Raw genomic sequence first — 22,274 nt, forward strand, 5'->3', positions numbered from 1 at the left:
TAACATTTCTTTTATAAATTTTGATTGCTCCGAATCTTCTTTTTGTCAGGACTGTCGTCGGTACAAAACTTCCTCGGGCCATACGAACCGATACCGAATTATTATTCTAGAAAGATGTTAGTTGAGTAAAATGTTTTTTTTTGACGAACTAAGGGTTTTTTTTTATGATAGGCTTGTCTGAATGAGATTTCGCGATCTGTGAGAAATGGTTTAACATTCCAAAGTCTCATTTTACGTGAAATATTGTTCTTTTGTTCGTATAAGAAAAGGAATTTGGTTTTGGGGTAAATGGTCCACATATTACTCTCCGTAAATTTGTACATTTCCTCTAAAAGACTTTGCTTTTGAAAAGAGAAGAGTTTATATTTTACCTTCATAGAAGTACCCTACATGCTATTTTTCTTAATCCGTTTTTTGATACTTACGTCCATCATACTTTATACGTTCTATTATCAAAGGTAAATTATTAATAGAAGTCTTTCACTCACAGCATTTTCTAGCTTTCACTGTGGTTGACATGTTTTTAAATGAACTCAAAGAAACTCTAGCCCTTTTCTTAAAAAACATTGCGCTCTTTTAGCTTCTGCGTAAGAATTTGAGGCCTATTTGATGGTTCCAAATAAGCAATTATTGTAATTGGTTTTTATTACTTTATATATTGCTTTAGTTTCATTTTTTAAAAATGAAACGAAATAAATGCTAAAATTTTTTTTAAAACATTTTTTTAAACACTAACATGCTTACTTAGCATATACATAAAGTTCAAGACTTTTTTACTTCTGTTATTATATGATGTATTCTGTTTTCTTGCACTGAAACCTAGTGCAATAGAGCCGAAGGGAAGCTATTTATTGTTTTGTGGAAATATCGGTTTCTTTAGTGGTTACGGTTACAGAATAGAAAGCTTACAGACAGGGACAGTGTCTTTGCAAACGTTAAGTCTAGCTAACCTAGAACTGTCCTGAAAGCATTCTACCTAGGAGCCACAAAGACAACACCCCATGCACACAAGGAGAACGCAGCTAACCTTAAAACACGCTAACGCAGTCTTGTGTACAAATTTAATTGGACGAGCCTTTACGCTGAACGTTTTACGGAAAGGGGAAGACAATTTCCGAATTTTTCCCTTCCGACGGCAGCAGGCGCTAAAGCGTTTAACCAATGAAATGCACAATTTTTGACGGGTAGCGTTCTCCTTGTGTGGGGTGCTGTGTTTGTTGCTCCTAGAATCTACACTTCGGGGTAATACGTCTTCAGGGCGATTTTGACAGGCGGATCTTTCGTCTTCAGGGCAAAGACAAGTCGCTGTCATAGCCTGTGCCTTTCTCTACGTAGTAGTGTAGCGTTTTCGTATCATTACGTTAGTAAAATAAAAACCGTACGTCGAAATTTAACCCATTAAATGTTTCGATCCCTTTCGAGAGATCAATATTTAACGCATTCAACGCCCGTTATTCCCGGATTCGCATTTTTTTGGCTTTGTTCGTTTGGCCCTTCTCAGAGGGATCAAGTACGGCCGCCTGTCGATCCGTATCAAGCCAGCAGCACCTGCCTTCGCCAGCGACCAGAATAGAGAGAAATGGTGGGCGGCGAAAAATCTCTGGAAGAGGAGGAGGAGGATGAAAATTGGAAAGAGAGAGAGAGAGAGAGATCCAACAGGTTTTCAATCTCATCGCCCGATCCTGGCACTGTTCACACTGCTGCCAGATTTCACTCGGAAATGTATTATACATTTTTTTTTGGAAATTGATAGTGAAAAGGACTCGATTTTTTTTTCTCGCAGCGCGGAAAAATGCATACAATTACCTATGCTACTGGATTCTGTCAAAATCTGTTATACTCCATAAAAAACGACCCAGACCTAATAATTGAAAAACTATTTTACCTAGAAATAGCATAGTACGCGCAATGGGTCATTAAATGATACAAAATTATTCGAAAACTATCTTGAGAACCGTTGGGCTTAGAGACTCCGTTTCAATTAGAAAGGTGTGCGCCATCGCATTTTATGCCCACGTGGCTCTGAACCGATGTAAATTAGCCAATAGGAAGCCAAAGAAAATAAACACCAAAAACAAGAAGGTCATAAATAAAAATGCTTAAGGTCATTCAAAATGTATCTCGAAACCCGTTAGGGTTGGAAGGTCGGTTCTAGTTGGAAAAGTGTGCGCCATCATTTTTTATATGTCCGAATTGATTTCCAAGTTACATTTTGGCATAAAATGCGATGACACACAGCATTCTAATTGGAACCGACTCTATAAGGCCAACGGTTCCCGAGATAGGTTTTGAATGACCTTCAGGACATAGTTCAAGGTCATTGACTATTGTATCATCTAATAACCCCTGCGCGTGCCATGCGATCTGAAAATATCAAATTCTTAGGAAAAATAGCTTTTCAATTATTAGCTCTCTATCGTTTATTTTATTTTGACTGGGGCAATACACTCTTAAAAACGTTGGGTTAAATGATTTTGGTTATTTCATTTTTAACTACTTTTTAAGTCAAAAACAACCCAAATGTAGTTGAAAATCTTGAAACGCAAAATTTGGGTTAAACAAAATTAGGTTGTTTTGAAAATAATATAATAGCAACCCCAAATTGGGTCATACTATCAAATTTAAAGTTCCCGCGCGCCACAGACGATATGAGCATCGAAAATGTGTAGTCTTTGGAAAACTGGAAATTAAAAAGTTTGCGCCATTCTTGCATCGTTTCCATGAGTGCTTGAAAGGATTCTTAATTATGTTGTGTTGATATTTCAGCGGAAGAACGTAATGAGCTCCCATGTTTAAATTTATTGCAAATTGCCAAGGCCCTACGATATTCTTTCCAGTGTGATCAAATTTATAAACCAAATTAATTGTTAATTTATAACCCAAAATTGAGTCATATATTAACCATATTTTGGGTAACTTATAAATTTAACCCAAAATATCGTTATTAAAATAACCTATTTTGGGTGAAAACCAAAACCCCCCAATATTTTGTTTGGTTAAATTATAACCCAAAATTCAGTCAAATATTATCCATATTTTGGGCTAATGATCAACCCATATTTGAGTAGATTATAAATTTAACCCAAAATAGCGTTATGAAAATAACCCTTTTTGGGTGAAAACTAAAACAACCCAATATTTTGTTTGGTTAAATACTGACCCAACAATGGGTAAAAAACGACCAATTTTGGGTAAAAAAAACCCAATATTTTTAAGAGTGTAGATGTTTCTGTGAAATAAAATGAATAAAACCTAAGAAAAAGAATATGTTGCTCTTACGTCACGAGACACGGCTTTATTAGTATATTCTTCGCACGAGCGAATTGCACGCGCGCTAGATAAACCAATATTCTTCGGGCGACTGTACATAGCCCGCGCTCGTAGACTTGTAAAAGTAAGAGACTGTGACGTAAGAGCCGCATTAAAACAAGAAGGCCACGCTACTTTATAAAAAGAACTGTTAAACCATAGACTAAGAAAGGTTTCACATGGACATTTCGCGTGTGACCCCCCTTAGCTTTTTCCTCTATAACCGACGACGCGAGACCCCCCCGACTTCGTTAATGGTGCGAACAGCCGCGCGCCTAGCGGATTTTAAAGAAAGGGGTGATCACGTGCATATTATTTTAATTTGAATTTCAACAGAATTTCGTCTGCATTGCTCTTCTTCATAGTTTCATTTTGAAAATGGTTATATTTTCTAGAATTATTTAATAATTTTAGGAAATTTATTCCTGAACAATAATCTGAAAAGGTAAATTAAATTTTTCTCACATTTTGGAATTTTATTGTATGACCTTTATTATTTTTAGTTCTTTTTTAAACGTTGAAAATGCCGAAAAACAAGGGGTGCGTTCTGGTTCGTTATTTAATTCAAATGATGACATAGAATCTGAAACAATAGATATATAAAGTAATTAGTACTGGAAATCTAATTTAATAACTTAATACATACCATGATTGAAGAGACTTTCCAAATCATGCATATTAGTATCCAAGTCATCCATATTTGTATTCAAATTCATTTTTAATTAAATATATACGTTTTAAAACCCATATAGTACCTCACGTGTATCACATCTGATTTCTAAAACACGTGCTAATAAGAATAATATTTGAGACCTTCGATGCTGTCACGTGTTTTGGTAAACTTTCACTAGTCTTTGGTTCGCACCAGCATTTTGATATACGTGGCGCCCTCCCGTGCTGAGACTTTACATGGTTTTAAATTCGTGCGCGAAATGTCCTAGTGAAACCTTTCTTAGTCTATGGTTAAACATAATCCAAAGTCCAAACCGGCCAATATTTTGCAAGCGGCGAAATCTCGCAAACGTCAGTCATCGTAGAGACCACCCAAAAGTGAAAAAGTCATTCGATAATACGATACATTTATCTCGTAAGAGATTTATTAGAAACTTTTTCTTAATTTCACCTGTCAGCCACCCTAGTTAAAGTTTTTAAGTTTGTCCGTATCTTAAATCTAAACAGTAAGCGGGTTCCACGTTGACTTTTGAAAAGCGGAGACGGCTTCTTTACTTAGCATAATTGACATTTAAATTAATCTGCTTATTACGTTGAGTTTTTCTATCACCGTATCCGCGAACAGCCGCAGTCATTAACCCCCGTTCATTTATTAAAATTGATTTTCTCGAGGCTTTAATTGGATTTCTTTTCGAATGTCTCGATGTCGTTAAATCGAATATAGATTATGGAAGATTGCTTTAATGGTGATTTTCTCAAAAATGTCGTTGAACCCAGAATGTCCATGTTAATGGGATTTATTTCAATCGCGCTTTGCGTATCATTTTTATTTTTTCGTGTGAGCCATTATTATTTGCTAGAATAATGTTCCTTCGCGGGTAAGCGCTGCGGTACATTTCGGAAAAAAAACATATTGAGATATAATAGAAAAAATATAACACGGTATAATATGAGCCGTGATACTAAAGTAAATGTTTGATTTTATGTGCTAGTTGTACACTGTTCTCGAGACATACAGCCCTGTATTTCAAAAGGTTATGCAAAAATTTTAAAGAGTAGTAGGGGTGAGTTGAGAAGTATGCCTGTTTTTCCGCCCATTTTCCTACGATGAGCTAAAAGAGCACCAGAGAGATTCAAAGTGCGGCCTACTAGCCCCTGGAAGTAGGCTGCAACAAGTGCAAAACCAAGCAGCAGGGACTTTAAATACTGTTTAAGTTTACTTGTTAACCCTGGTTACCTCGTTTTGTTTACAAAGTCGTTTTTTACCTATCACATGAGCCCAAACCTTAATGTTCACGTTTCCCCGCTGCTTGGTTTTGCGCTTGTTGCAGCCTACTTCCAGGGGCTATTAGGCCACACTTTGAAGCTCTCTGGCGCTCTTTTAACTCATCGTAGGAAAATGGTAAAAAAACCGGCATACTTCTCAACTCACCCCATACAACTCCATGAAATTTTTGCATAACCTTTTGAAACACCCTGTATAATATATACTTCTTATAATATTGATTGATAGATTACACTCGGTATAACGTATTCCCTTTTGTTTTTTTTTATTCTTGTAAAGGCCATTGTTTAGGGTCCAAGTTTTTCCCGTTGTTTTCGAAAATTCCATATTTTTGCATACATTTTTAAAGATTGCGAACAAAAGTGGGCCATGGTTTCCGATAACGCTCAGTTTGAGCACCTCGCGTCTGAACCGGAACGTGCAGCCTTCACGAGGCTTTCTATACTAACCTATAGAATAGCCTCGTGGAAATCTACACGTTGAAGTTCAGACGCGCGGAGGTGGAGCGTGTAAGACTTTTTTCAGCGTCTGCTACAACATCTGATGTATATAAGAAACCAGATCCGTTCGTGTTCTTAAAGTAACGTAATACGAATAAGTATGAAAATTAGCACAAAATTATCACCGAACATATTTTCAGAGATATTTCCAATGAGGTAGAATAAATAGAGATCTAAACAAATCTGGGATTCACGGGACACGTTTTATTTGAGTCGGAGAGTTAGGCTTAAGTTTCAACTTTATCCAATCGTGTTGGCGCCATCTGTTTCTATAAGCAGACACTTTCGCAACATATATTAACGTTTAGTTTTCCAATAACACGGTAGATGGCGCCAACATGATTTGATTAAGTTCATTTGCTAGGCCTAACTCTCCAACTCAACAAATACTGTCCAGCGAAACGGTAAGTCGTGGAAGGCGGATTTGGATCTTTATTTATTCTACCTCATTGGATATTTCGCAATAAAGGGTTAGTTCCTTAGCATCTAAATATGTCTAAGGGGAAATATACTACAACCAAGGTCGATGATATACTACTCAGGTCAGTTGTAGGTCAAAGTTGATGCTGGGCGAGAGTGGCAGGTCCCGGCAGAATAAATACTTGTTGTTATTATGACTTGAGCCTAAGGTGGTGCCCAGGGTATTGAACTATTAGTATGTTACTTATGATCGTAATAACGTTACATCTTGGGCAAATGAACTATTGGGTACGAATCATAAGAAAAAACCCCATTTTGCACATTGCATTGCCCAACGGAGAATCTACATTAGTACTTGAAAACAAGGTTTGAAAAACGTATTTGAAAATCGAATTTATTTTCTAATATTTTCTTCCCAAGAGAAACAATGCTCCTACTAGCTAAAAATATTAGGTCTAACGTCGTTCGAAATCTTTCCTATATCAGAAACCGGTAGTACGAGCCCCGAAGAACGAAGTTCGCAATCCAGATTCGGATCCAGAAGTTTATTGGTCCAAGGTTATGATGAAAGAAATCTATATTCAAATTATAGAAAATTAAATATTGTTTAGGGGGATTTTAATTTAACATTTTCGGCGCAATTCATATGTGGTTCGTGTAAAATTACGTGCCGTTTCATTTCGAGTTCGCGGTCGCAATGAGACTCTGGAGCGTACCACGTTATCGGCAATCTTGCGTTTCCATCAATGTGTTATTTTTTTTAGAATGAACGTAATTTTTGGTATGAAAACCGCACAATTAACAAACAGGATTTCATTCATTCTATTCCATTATTTCCTGTAAGAATTCCTTAGGCTCACCATTCGAAACCTTTGACGTTGTTTATGGTGAACCATTGAATTACGAGAATAATACATATTCGGTTGGTAATTTCTCTTAAGTCACCCTGGTTATTTTCCGTCCAACGTTGTCATACGTTGAACGCTTCGAATAATATTTCAATCGCGAAATGTCCTTATCGGTCCTTTTCTGAACGTCCGTATTCTTTTTCTTTCCGGTCGCTACACATCCAAAGTTCTAAAGGGGAGTCTCTTTACGCGATCGGACAAATATGAGTAGTACGTAAAACAACTCTTTAATCCTATTGTTTCCGACTCAACTGAGTGGAATGGCTGCGAAGGCGGATTCTCCGTGACCCGAAATAGAAAACAAAAAGTCAAACCAGCCCACAAAATGCATTCGATGGATCGCCGCTAGATACGCGTTTCAACCGCGGTTTCAGCCATCGCCGGAAGGTCGCTGGCTTCGGAAGAAAGTCAGTCTCGGCGTTTCGGGGTGGGCTGACTGGAGCCGAGAGCGGTATCCCTCCGCGGGCTCACTTTCTTTGATTAGCCGGTTCGCTTTCCACTCACGTTCGAGCTTAACTTCCAGATCGGTGGCCGTGGTGGAAATTCGAGCCGAGTCCGCGTTTTTTCTTCCGAAGTAACGTCTCTTTCGCTCTGTCCTGGCCGGAAAGCGCGTTTCGAGGGACGTTTCATTCACCGCGCTGCTTTTTCTTTCTGGTAACGCTTATTAAATTTCCAAGACAGTTTCGCGGACAATAAAGACCGCAATGAGGCGAAATTTAAAAGGGGGGAGATTTCTTTTTCTCATTCTTTATTTCGTGGCGTCCACCGGGGGCTCTTCTCTCTCCGAAACGGAGCGGAGTGAGGCCCGACTACACCGCTGTTTATTTGTAGTTATTTTTGGGGCCGCGGAATCGATTCGCCGAAATGTATAGCGGGGTTAGGTGGCCCGTAGGTGGCTCCGTCCCCCTCTAGGCTCGTTTTGACGAGAAAGCTGTCTCCTGTTTAGATACTGGAGATTGTTGGTGCCCTTCCTGAGGGTGAAAACTCCTCATTATTTATCCTCTCCTGAAGAGGTCGTTGTCGTCGCCTCTTTTTACTTCCCAAACGCCATCTTTTAGATCCCAGTTTGTCTTATACATTCCATCTCTGGGCTCAAATACGCCGGGAGTAATGACCGGTTTTCCGGAAACTATAAAACTACCACCCCGGACAAAGGTAACATTGTATTTCATCGAGTTCCAACAAAACAAATCGATGACTTAGCAAACGCTTAGACGCTCTTTTATTCAACTAACAATGCTCTTATAAGAGAACTAAACTGACGGTAACTCCATGGTGTTCAACATTCGTAAGAATCCCAGCCACTCTAGATAAAAATGATTTTAGAAATCTTGAAATCCACTTGAATATCCAGAAATCTGAGCGAAAATCAATTCAAAACCTCGAAACCAGTCTAAAAAACCAGAAATCAACAAGAAAATTGCGCTTTGAAATCTCCGAATCAATTTCTGATAAACTTCTGAAATCCCTTTGAGATTCAAAATCCCGTACGGAAAAATTGCAAATGTCGGAGCCATCGCGGCCACTAGTGATAAATCGAAAAGATAAACAGAATTTTCACTCACAAAAAGTTATTTCTATGATATAAGTAGTTTAAATGGACTATTATCAATTTCAAATCAAAATGAATTACGGATAAAGATAATCTTAGTGGCGGATTAACCAATAGGCTTAACCGGGCTTAAGCTCGTGAAATTATTGGGGAATGCGAGACGAGGCTAGAATGTGGTTAAGGGGCCCAATAAAGCCGTAGCTAATCCGCCATCGATTACTCTACGTGCGAAACGTTCAAACAAACCTTTTTATACGCAAGAAACTGATTTTAGGCAATTTTTTAAGGAGGGAATGAATAATTTCAATGGTTTCTGTAAATTGAATTTTTAAACATTGTAAATCTCCTTAAACCGTAGGTGGATTAAAGACTGGTTGAAATTTCAATTGATACCTAGAATATTTTCTACAATAATAAACTACTTTAAAAGCATATCGCTCGAAACCTCGGAAGGCGAACGTGTAATGTTTTTTTTAGAATATTAGTAAACTGCGAAAAGGTAGAAAAGTTCATCTAATAAACGTCACGATTTGTTATATTTCACCCCAAATAGAGCGAAACCGGTCTACAATCGGAAATTTTGACTAATTTCTATAAATTTTAATCCACTTTCGACTCAAAGGCCCATTTTGTTTTATACTTTTTGCATTTTTTTGTCATTTTTTAATTCCAGTCAATTGGTGGTTCGTATTAACGTAATAACACATTTTTGGAGACTAGTTTATTTGTAAAAGCAAATAAACAACTACCTTTTAGATAAAATATTTCGAAATCTAAATCCCAATGTTAAAATTTCGGTGAAAATTGTTAATTTGTCGCCGGAGTTCTTGTTTATAAATTTTCGTGGGATGTTGAAATATTTACGTTAATTCCAATTATCTTGGCTCGTTTCTACGCGAGAAAATGTTTTAAGCCGGGAATATTTGTAATTTGTAAATCCGCTTATAGTTTCCGAAGTACAACAGCGCTTGCTACGCCGAAAGACCAAATCCATTATTAAGAATATTTTGAATTTAGCTATTGTACTTTATCATTCAGGAGATATCAGAGAGGTTAAGTATCCGGCGTTCGATCTTGAACGTATAGGTTTTAACAACCTGGCAGTGCAATCAGGGTGGGAATTAGTGATGTCTCCATAATAAAAAGTTTTAGTCCGATTTTATAGATTCTGCATGACGTCAGAAGCCTGTGAATACGGAAAGTGTACACTCAAAAAAATCGTTTGTCCCATCGATTTTCGGAATCTTGAAGTTCCCGTTAGACGGTCTACGGAGCTTCGCTTAACCTCCCAAACGCGAGGGCTCTAACGTCGCAAAACTGTGAAAATGTACGTGCTATATAATATTTCTGTTTCCATAAAGCGTTCTCCAATTTCTTAGTGGTAAAGGCTCTTCTACGGCTTACAGCTGTTACCTGTATAGTGCTAAAGTATATAAAGTGTATAGGCTCATGTTGGAAACGGATGATCAATATTGATTTTGACGTGGAGTATTTCTTGGTGGTCTTGTAATAGAGCGTTTACGATGACACCGCGCTAAAAGACCGAAAGTGGACAGCGCACCGGTAGATGACCATAATTGTTTATTGGCTTTTAGCGGTGGAGACGCCGCCACAATGGTTTCCCGCTGACCAAAGTCCCCATGTTCCGGGAATGGACACGGTAGGCTTTGTCTAAATCCGAAACCTCGCTGCTGTACGTTACCCGCTTAAGGTAAAGTCCAGAAACGCTTAAAGAATTTTATTTAACTATATGGTTACGTGAGATGCTCCATAATCGAATGCCATTTTTGTTCTTTAAGGGGAAAGAATACAGTAAAAGCCTCTTTTTCGTTCAAGCTGAACGTTTCTATTTTAACAATTACATAATTTTGCTTAAATTATTTTTATTAGGCTGAACCTTCCTCTAGTGCTTAAAATAATTTTGATCATTCTAATATTAATAGTTAACGAGATATAAGTTCCTAACTAAAGGCTAGTTTGGGCGCTTGCCCAACTTGTTTAGCTCCGGGGGTCCGAATTAAAACGTTATAACTTAATTACATTTAAATTTAAAATTGTCAAAATTATTTTAATCACTAAACAAGAGGCTGTTCTACACTAAAATATTAATTTTATAAGTTAAAATACCAAATTAAAAGAGTTCGCTTGAAATAACTCGAAAGTAGACAATGACCACTGTAGTCTTTCCCCTTAAATTTAATATCTTAGCTAGCTTGGAGACAGGTTGTCATACAAATAATAATTAGGTTCAGCTGCTGGAAAATACCTGATTGGTGACTAGTAGTAGTTAGAGTAGTTGTTGTAAGAACGTATTTAGGTCGCTATTAGTCGTAATTAGTGGTTTCTATTTCTGTTAAGGAATATCTGTATCTGCTTGTTATACTTTTGTTTTATACAGATAACATAGCCGAGAAAACCACACCTAACCTTTCTGATCAGATAAAATGTGTTAGCCTTATCTAATACAGATTTTTATATTTTTAATTTTAGCGTGTATACATTTGTAAAAATCTCACATTTAGCCCTTTTAAAAATTTACTATATTGAAATGGAATTATACACAATGTGTAGTAAATAGAATAAGAAGAAAGGGGTAATAAGGGCTTTACCCTGAGTTCTTCGGTTTTCAAATCCATAAACACTTGTTGAGGTGAACGGTAATAGTAAGGGTAATGAGCTTTTGGCTCGCGGGGCATGAGGGGCTTACCACCACCCTTCTACGCATTGTAGCCCTGCCACCTGAATTAATGGTATTAAAAGTCGCTAGCTGACTCGGTTGTTACCTATAGCTTATTATTATTATGAATTATTATTGAAGAAAGTCATTTCACCTTTGCCAATTTGGAAATATTTCGCGGTCCTTTTACAATAGACGAGTTAAGCCAGTCCTTGAAAACGTGAACGGTGGATCTTGTATTAGGGTAGACTGAGCTTTATCCCGTATTATTCAAGCTAATCTTCTACAAGTTCCCCCATTCACGTTCTCAAGAGATGGCTTAACTCGTCTAATTTTTCTATACATTGCCGTTTCGACGCTGAATAATGTAGTCCTTCGAAACTCGATATGGCTTTCTGTTTGAAACGAGGGTATTCCAAAGTGTTATATAAAACGGGGCAAGGCTTTCTAAGTATTTATTCCTCCTTTTTAGCCCCCCGGGGTTTGCCGTTCTAATAAGTTGACTGGGCTCGGCTCTAGAGATCAAAGGACTCGGAATAAATGTACCTATAAGTCGGGCCTAAATGACTGCGTTATGTAGTTCTGGCTCTCGGAATTTCTCTCTTTCGGGGGCGAATGGGGAATGCTTTTTAGGGAGATAATTACCACGCTAATTATCCGGCTGAACTGGGAATCGTTTCCCCATTCTTCTTCCCCTTCAGCAAAGGCCCCTTTTTTATTCGAATGCTGGTTTCAGCCCGCCAAAGTCGGTGGCGGGCTAAGTCGACGAGCGCAGTTTCCTTCGCGTAATGTAATTCGAGCTATCGCGAGAAGTTATACGTTTCTATATTCATAATTCGATGGAATTACGCTCGTTACGCGGTGTCCGGGGAGGGTATGGACCCTTCCTGTTCTCGCCCCCCTTACCTTTCGCTTTCTTTAAGCTTCCTTTAAGTTCTTTTCTCCGAATTTCGAATTCCCAAAATAGCTCGCATTTCCGATTCTTGAAAGGGTCGGCGCGCCAAAGGTTCAGTAATGCCACTTTCTATGTTTTCCAGAATATTATCGCCGTTTACGTCGCACTCTCGTTTCCTTTGTAAAGGAAACCTATACTTCATTTCATTCACCCTTTGCCAACGACTACTTCTTCTAAGATAGACATTAGGTATTTTGAACCTCCGCCTTAGCTTTGGGCGTTTGGTAAAACGAACCCGAGTCGAAGAAGCGGTCTCCAGTCGGAAGTGGTTGATAAGTGGCCGTTTCGGACTTTTGAAATTCCAAAGGCTGATATAATGCGCGGAATTAATCCTAGTAAGTAATACTTTCTGATAACAGTGTATAGGATATCTTCCTAGAACTATCGATTTAACTTTGATAATCCTCATTGAAGCCAAGCGAGTGACTCAAATGGGGAAATTTACTTTACATACTCACTGTGGTAGGCTTTTTAAAAATCAACCGAATACATTGAAATTTGGAATAAAAAATAGATATAGTAAGACTCGCGAGGAAGTCGGAATTTTGAAAACGAAAAATGTCACCAGCTTTAAAATATATAAATCGTCAATTGATTTGAATGAAATATTGAAAATAACTAAAAATGTAAAAATATCTAGAGTGAGATGCGGCTCAAATATTTAAATTTGAAATATTAGGTCAAAATTTGCCGCGTAATTAAGGGGTAGTTTAATTCGGAATGGATCAATCGAACTGAATAGAATTTGAAAAACAAGAACAGTCAATTAAGTTTAAATTTCAATTTGTAACCTGAGGTATTTAGGTCAAAGCTAAGAATGTTAAATCTATTGGAAAAGTCGATATGAACTTCCGAAATCGCTCAGTAGCTCGTGTATCGGGTCATCAAACCTGCTATATTTGGGTCAAATTCGCAAAGTTAGATTATAATCTAACCTTATCTGAGTGATGCGTAACTCATTTGAAAGTAGTGACGCTCGTAAATTTCTATCTCTTGTTCACACAAATATTACGGACATTATTGCAGAGGCGTATACGTTTCATTTGATCATTATAATATCAAGTCCAACCGTTTCCAGCCAGTTCAAAAAAAAGGTCACCGATTAAAACTATCACAGCCTTGGGTAATGCTAGATATGTAATCCGATTTTAGTACGTAGTACAACCAAAGCTACACGTTTATACGCCGATTATAGCGATTACACTGTTTGTTAATTTTAAATATATAATCAGATACGTAACCACTTTAGACCAACCAAAGCTATACAGGATTAAACACAGATTACAACGAGTACACCACCTGGTAAAGCTAAAATCAGGAGACATGTCTCCTGCTAAAATATATAAGTAGATAAGTAACCACTTTAGTGCAGACAAATCTTATACTGATTACGTAGAATGATCATCCGCTCGAAATCACATTCATTGGGTTATTTAAAGATGTACATCGATGTCGTAGGTATTAAGCAGGAACCTAACGAATATAGACTAACTACCCAAAATAAATTATTGTTATGTTTTTTGTAAAAAGCTGCTACTTCATGGCTTTAAAAAAACATTTCTTTAAATCGGAGCTTTCGGACCATGGTCCTTCTTCAGCGAACGACTATTACAAATGTTTCCTTTCACCCGAACAATAAACCAAATATTTCTATACTCGGCCATTGTAAGCCTTCAACGCCTCTCCCCGTGGTTTTTCTCCTGCTGTGATACCTAGCCCGACAGTCTGGAGTCGTTTCCTTGATTTGTCACATTCTTTTACATTAGGGGACCCTTACTAACCCTACGCTCCAACAATCGTCTTCAATTTGTCAAATTGTTTAAATTACAGAAAAAAATTATAGTTAATTATTTTTTAAAAAAACCTTACATCAATCTTGCAACTATTTTTTATAATGCCTAACCTACAAAACAAACAAAACTTAACCAAACTAAATTTGTAACAATTTTGGATAAGTTTTACAATTTTAAATAACAATTTTTTTCCCTTCTCTCATCTTCAGATAATTGTCCTATATTTTAATTTTATATTTATTTAGATGAAATAAACCGCAACCTTTCACCCCGACTGAGCCACCTTTTAAATTTAAATTTCCTTCTTTTTCAAATGGACACTGAAGCCCAGTTCACACTATACAATTAGTTAGGCCACTTAATTGACACCAACTAACTGTAAGCAAGAAAATTGTACAGTGTGAACAGAAAAATTGTAACCATTGTTCCAACTTTTTCTGTTCACACTGTACAATTTTCTTGCTTACAATTAGTTGGTTTCAATTAAGTGGCCCAATTAATTGTATAGTGTGAACTGGGCTTTACTCTTTAAAATTTCATTTAAACCAATTTGTTTCATTACATATCATTCTCGTGGAATCCCAGTCAACTCTTATGTTCGTTGAATATACCGTTTTGTTTGGCCTATAACGATAATTCATAATTAACCATAGCTCAAAGTTTTAACATTTATACCCAAAATAAATCGGCTAATACCTGTTGTCTATTTATTGCCCGAATAACGAGCGACTAGATTTTTCACGAATCTTATTTTCCAATCGGAACCTGCGTCCCTTTGTTCACCCTGCTTGAAATTTTATCCGCCGTCTCCATTATCGATAAACGGGTTAATTCGTCAGGGCATGTCAGGGTAACGAAAGCTCAGAGAATTTATATCATTTTCCGAAATGAGCCTCGCGCGTCCGTCGAGTGGCAGCCGCTTTAAACGGCCATTGAAGCGGGAACCGTTTGACGAGAACTTTTAATTTCGAACACGAAGATGTACTCCGAGACTCCATTCGATTTACTACGAAAAGCTTTTAGAAGCGTATTTTTTCGGCCTCGCCAACATTTTACTCGAAGCGGCGAGGACGGCCAGCTCTAGAGAGATGAATGATAATCGCCGATTTAAGTGAAAGTAGATCGAGACGACCTCAGTCCCTTTAAAAGTCCAAATCAATAAGACCTCGAAATATCTCCCCATTTTTTACGGCTTCTAATATGTTTATGGGTTTTTAGAAGCCGTACCGGCTGCAGTTGGCTAGACTATCGGAGCTTTAGGCGAGAGAAACGCTTCTAACCTAAGTAATAGTACCTCTACAAACGAGGGACGGGTGAATCTCCAATTAAGATCGGAGACAAGAAGCCTCTAATTTGGGCCGAATGCGTGGTGATATTACGCTTTTCATCGCTTCCATCCGTTCCCTCATTACGGTCCGCTTAGCCTCGTTCGGTACGGTGTCACCGCTTTTCGAAATCTCTTATTGTTGATCTTTATTAATATATAAGCCTTTGACGCCAACTTTTGAAATTGATAGAAATGGTTGGCGGCCGCGAGATGAAAGTCGTCGATGCGTTCTTAACGAGATTCGATATACGCGCTTGTATCAGAGCGCGGGTTCACTCGGCTCCCGTCGGCTCAATTTCCCGTCGTTTGAAATTTGCGGAGATATTTTGGGGCCAATGTCCACCGCTTAATTTTACTCTCCCTACCCGTCTTTTCATATATCGCCCGATTTCGCAAATTGTGCCTGGACGGTTTTAAGATGAACGCGCGCACCGTATATGTCTTTCTGAAAATTGATTACTTTGAAGGGAAAAATATAGCCGGCTTAAATGGATGGTGGGCAGAGAACTGGGTTTTCAACTTCTAACGACTCTGTTTCCTACATTCGCTATGGCTAGCTTTTAATTATAATTTATCACTCTTTCGGTGAAATTTAACAATTGTGGGGATGGAAATTCGTCTAGCCAGGAACTACCGCGAGGGGGCCGGACATTTAATTGCAGTTCCGTAAGACTTTAATTTTCCGTATTTTATAAGATATTACGACGACTAAATTAATAAAATACCATGAAGTATCAGTCATGTTTTAATCATTTTATTAATTTAGTATTTAAACCATGGTAACAAAACGTTCCAACTTATACGATTACAACGACTATTCACACGAGCCAACATTTTGGACCCATGAACATGTTTTTCGGGTCGAGTTCGTGGCGCTTTCTTGCACACGTTTCAAATCTTTCTCTGGTGATAAAATAAGGAATTTCATATTCATATTCATATTATCCTTTATTTATATTAAATCAAAATGATGTGTATTTGGAAATTCTGGTATTATAAAAGGACATGTAATTATCATACCCCTATTTATAATATTTTTTACACTTAAATTATCTGCTTTTAACCCTAAAAAATCATTTTAAATACACTTAATTTACCCACCAAAATACTTTTTTAAAACCGTATTTAAATTATACTTATCCCCAATTATTTTTATTTAGATAAATAGATGCTAGTGATAATTAGAATAAGATGAGGTAAGTGTAGAAAATTACGCTGACTAAAACAAATTGGTAAAAAAAAAGAGGGGGAAAATCAAAATAGCTAAAATTTGTATCTTATGAAATTGATATTATATATTTTTTTTAATTTGTTCGTTGAAAAGTACAATATTGTATTTCATAAAACTCAAGTTCACTGTTGTAAACGATTTATTATATTGGTAAACCATTAGTGTATTTCTTTTACGCTAAAATATTAAAGAGCGCGTGGAACATTTTAACAAGTTGAACAAGACATGAATTAAAATTCAACGAGTCGCCTCGGCTTTTGAGCATAAACTGAACTGAACTCCTACGTATCTCGTGACGAAAGCGATACATTAAAACAAGTTCGGCAAGCGTAATGACTTTATGAAGAGGCTTATTGCTTAAAGTTTGAAACAAATTTCCTTGTTTATTTATAAATATTTAACCACGACCTAAAACAAAAAATGGATTTAAAGTTTCCCGAAGATTATAGCAGTCTAGTGAGTGACGAAACAAGAAATTAAAAATAGGTCTCCCGGTTTTGTACAAATCTACAATAAGAATAAATAGAAGACAGTCGCGTCGGTCATTCGGTTTAGAGTAATGGGTTCCCAAAAGCTGCTCTGAAAATGATGATAGAAGATTTTTCTGAAAAACTTAAATCGAGGAGGCTTTGGAGTATGTTAAATCAGAGAAGATTTGGCAAATTAGAAGAAAGTACGTTGCATCGAGATGCTAATACGATAGGAATTGTGATGCAAAAATACATTTATTTTGGCCGTGTAATTCAGACTTCAACACATACGCGTAAGGAACAATCCAGACGAGGAATTCCCGACGAAACGAAAGATAAGATTGCAAATTTTAGAGGAGTTAGACAGCTCTTATAAGCCTGAAGAGTTGATCGCTGACTGTGCCGATGCCAACACAAATGCGAGCAAAGTAGTATTTGGTAACGATGTGGCTAGGATATACTGCTGGGCACATGTTTTACGCAATAGTGATAAAAGGCTTTGCGTGATTAAAAAATATCGTGTCAGAACTGAGGTGAGAAGATATATCTCAGCACTGCAATTGTCAAAAAGCGACACTGAATTTGACCTTGGAAAAAAATTGTGGTTGAAGGGGAACGGTATAATGTCTGCCGGACAATTTGATGATTATTTTGATTCCGAATATCTTAATAAACATACTAGATGGCACATCGGATGATATTCGGGTTCTCCTTGTACCAACAACGGCTTGGAAGCGACAAATAATACGATTAAGTCTGACTTCACAATGCGAGATCGACATCCAATGTCCAGGTTCATTGAAAATAGTAATTGACTGGTCATTGGCGAGGAAACCGGGAATTATAAATTGCAAGAAGTTTGCCCTGAAACCCACAGTAGCTTAGAAGTTAGCCACGGATGCGTACAACTGGAAAAGAACTAAGCCTGACATAATTGTCCGTGATAATAACACAAAATTTTACGTTTCAGCGCGCGATCAGCCACCCTTGAAAAATTCAGTAGTCGACAAATAAATACGACAAATGGAGTTTCAAAACTGGAAGAAAGTCGATACATTTGTGCAATCTCAAAATCGCTTATGGTTGATGAATATGCTTTCTGATAACTGGGAGGAATGGACATGCACATAACCAGTATTTTTAAAGACTTATATTTGTAAACGTCTGGTTGGTATTTCTATAATTCTGCAGAAGTGTGTTGTCCCACCACAGGCAAAAAGTTTCCCTCTTGGTGAAAAACGCAAACGTGTACGACCACCAAAGGCGAAGAAAGCCTTATTGGTTCAGTGAATTTAAATATATGCATTTGTCTAGTTTAAATAGGGGTCTAATAAAGTATTTTTGTGGATAAATGTAGTAAGTGCCTAAAGTAGTATTTTTAGGGTAAAAGTATTTAAAATAGGGGTTGAATAATTTATCCCCTTATAAAAGGTGTATAGGTTTTAAGTATCTAAACATGTTCTGATCTTAAACATTGGGTTAACGTGGTGTTGCTCGCTTAAAGGCTGCTGCATAACTTACATACGAATTTCCCGATGATGTTCCAATAAGAAACAGATCACATTAACTATAAATATTTAATTTTTGGTCCATGGTAAATTATTTAAAATTTGTAAATATTTTAAAAAGAACTGCTACTTCATGAAGTAGCAGATCTTTTTAAAATATTTACAAATTTTAGATCACATTAATATTCTTAAGGTGTTTATGTGTTTAGAATTTATACAGTATATATTTCGTGTTTGATTATTTTATCCATAATTTTATAAAATGTAGTTTATTATTATCTATATTATTACAATTAATACTAATCATTTATTATTACTATTTACCATGAAAATTAAAATTTTTGATCGAATTAAAATAATTTTTAAATTTTTTAAAATTTTTGTATTTTATGTTGAACTAGTTAAGTACTAAAACAAAATATTTAGAAAATAATGTTGAATCAAGTATTTTGATTTTTACTATCGTGTCGGCAACCCAGTTCGACTGATTTTGACACTTTCTTGGGTAATCCAGAATTCCTACTCAGTGCTGATAAGCCAAAATACTACTGACTTTGCTATATTTCGGAAACATATTGAATTCGGTCGAATGGGAATATACCATGTAAAACACTTTACAACGGAAGGTGTTTCACACCTAAACACTAGTCTGACTTAAACATGATTGTTTTTCAATGAGATAGGAAATATGGGTGTTTTGAAAAATATTTAGTATCTAGACACTTTTTTTCTGTGTGTTTGCTTTATATTACGCTTCGGTCACAACAACCGACGGTTCTTTAATACATGCCACACGAAACGTTTTTATCCATACGAAGCAGCTTGGTTGGTCAACACTGTTCGCTCGTGTCTATAGGGGAAATCTATGTAAGTTATCTCCACACTGGTTAAAGTTCTTTACCTACGAGTTCTTCTGTTTCCCTTTTCCATAAAAATTTGAGGTTAACGGTGAAAGTGAGGGTAGGGAGCAGATGGCTTTATATCACCCTCCTACGCGACTGGGGCATATGGTGGTGCCTAGCTGATTATATCATTGTTTTCTGCTATGGTCTGAACTCTGAAGCGCGCTTGGCGTACATAATTTTTCTGTTTTTATAATTTTTCTTAATTCCCTCTCTACCTGAACTGCAGGTTATACAGGGTGTTTCAAAAGGTTATGCAAAAATGTTAAGGAGTTGTAGGGGGTGAGTTGAGAAGTATGTCGGTTTTTTCCCCATTTTAATACGATGAGTGAAAAGAGCGCCAGAGAGCTTCAAGCTCCTGGAAGAAGGCTGCAACAAGCGCAAAAGCAAGCTGTAGGGAAACGCGAACATTAAGATTTGGGTTCGTGTGATAGGTAAAAAAGGACTTTGTAATCAAATCGAGGTAACCAGCGTAAAAAAGGAAACTTAAACAGTATTTAAAGTCCCCGCTGCTTGGTTTGGCGCTTGTTGCAGCCTTCTTGCAGGGGCTAGTAGGCCACACTTTGAAGCTCTCTGGCGCTCTTTTCACTCATCGTAGGTAAATGGGGGAAAACAGGCATACTTCTCAACTCACCCCGTACAACTCCTTAAAAATTTTGCATAACCTTTTGAAACACCCTGTATTTAGAGAAGACAGAAGACAGGAAACGGGGAAAATTTGTGTCCGTGTGAAGCAGACTGTCAAAAGCGAAACGATCTGGCAAAGACAATTTCGATCTTGGCAATGTTGAAAAGGAAGCTCGTATATCCTATTTGAGAAATGAAACAAAATGAGAGATGGGATGGTACCGTTATGTTTTGCTATAAGGATGGAAACAGGATATGCCTCTCCGCACAAGTTAATGTTCCCATTGGATCGAATATAAGAATTTATTTTCTGGTTATCGTCTTCTGTTGGTGGTTTCCTCGTCTGAAACATTACAATCTGAGCCCTTCGTTAGCGAATCTCCGGCTACGCTACTATATTTTTGATGTGGCTTCTGATCAATTATTCAGTGATTAAACGCTGTTAATAATTACGATAGAACGTCACGCGCAATAGAATAGAAATATACTATTGTATATATATTGAATTGTAAGTCGGAAATTTTTCCGTATTTTCCCGAAAAAGAAAAAAAAAAGGTTTTCATTCCATGATTAGCCTAATATTATTCGCAAATTTCAATTTCGCGGCATTTTCCCATCCAAAAGAATAACTAAACATTTAGACTACTCTAGATTAAAATCCCTTACAAAAATAATTATTTTATTTTTCTGATTTGCGGAAAATACCTTGGAACAGGATTTGATATGCAGCGTTATTCCGATGGCTGTTTAACATGAATTCATTTCCTTTCTTAGTTCTAGCTCATTTCTATTAACTTGATTATTTATTAGTGTCGTTGACGCCCAGTTAATTTGTTCACTCATATAATTATTTTTGGGCTTAATTCGTTTTTGTTTTGACTTTATTTAAGCCGGAATGGGGTTATTTATATTGTCATTAGAATGACTATGTTGGCAGGGCCGGATTCCCCCAGGTTACTAGAGACATACGCTAATATGGGATTCCCCAATAGGCCGACTAGGCCTGAGCCTAGGGCACTAAGCCTACAAAGGGCACATGGAGGTTTCGAAAAAATTAAAAGTCCAAAAATGTTATCATTTACTTTTCACAATTTTTTTTCCAGAGTAATTTTATTAAATGCGTCCACATTTTTAGATACTATATAAAGCAATCACTTATTAACGTCACGAAAATATCGGCAAAGTCTACATTGAAATTTTATTTTCCATCCATTGGTCAATTATAAATTGCGGGGGCGCCTATCTCGCTTCGCTCGCCACGGAAAGGGGGCACCAAAATTATCTTGGGCCAAGGGCCCCACAAGGTCTTAATCCAACCCTGTATGTTGGGCCAAGCCAGGGGCATCATGCTCGAATTTAGCCCCGGGTTGAGGAAGGGGGGAAGGCAAAACGTCACCGGCGTGCCGGCACTTTCAATCACGTCGGAAAACGCAGGTTTCTGGGAACCCATGAGATACCTGACTGATTTGATTTTTTGAGGTGGAAAGAGCTGAATCTTCGGGCACGAGGGGGAGTTATCTCAACATAGTTATTTTACTTAAGTGTAATTAAATACATTCTTGATTTAAGTAAAGTGCTAGCTAATTTATATATAAATGAAAAATAATTTATTCAAATTGTATTAATTGAGTTTCGCACCACTTATTTTCGTCAATGTTAATTGTATAATTTGCGAGCGTTTGCCGCCCTCTCAATATACACGAGATTTCAGTCTACCTCTCCTCTATACCTATTTCCACGGATATCTCAAATGAGATTTTCCGCTCCCGAAAAAGTGCCGCTCGCGGTGTACCGCCCCCACCCCCTTGCTACGCCACTGCTTTTAATCTATTAATTAATTAATCGTTATTAACATGCGGGAAAACGTTTTTATTATTAGTGTTATTTAGATACATTTTAATAATGTGTGAAAGTTTCATTTAAAGATGCGATGGCGAACGTGCATTAGTCAAAAGTAGTAATATATAGTGATTTTCCAAAACTATTACCTAACGAAAAATCCCATTTACAAATAATGAAATATTCTGATGCCGTAAATTTGGACAGCTTCATCGCGCCTGCGAAGGTATTAACGTTTCATTTTCAAGTAAAAGATGGTTACTTCTGGTAAGATATTCATATTTCGTACCAGAAGTAAC

At 37.1% G+C, this 22,274-nt stretch overlaps 1 protein-coding gene across 1 annotated transcript in view; it reads right to left on the reverse strand.

The window, feature by feature from the left end:
• Nucleotides 1–22,274, reverse strand: part of LOC149947375 (uncharacterized) — a 58,699-nt gene that overhangs the window by 35,229 nt on the left and 1,196 nt on the right. The window lies entirely within an intron of this gene.

Source organism: Leiobunum rupestre, chromosome 4 (genome assembly GCF_980474605.1).
Source record: "Leiobunum rupestre chromosome 4, qqLeiRupe1.1.hap1, whole genome shotgun sequence".
NCBI lineage: Eukaryota > Metazoa > Arthropoda > Arachnida > Opiliones > Sclerosomatidae > Leiobunum > Leiobunum rupestre.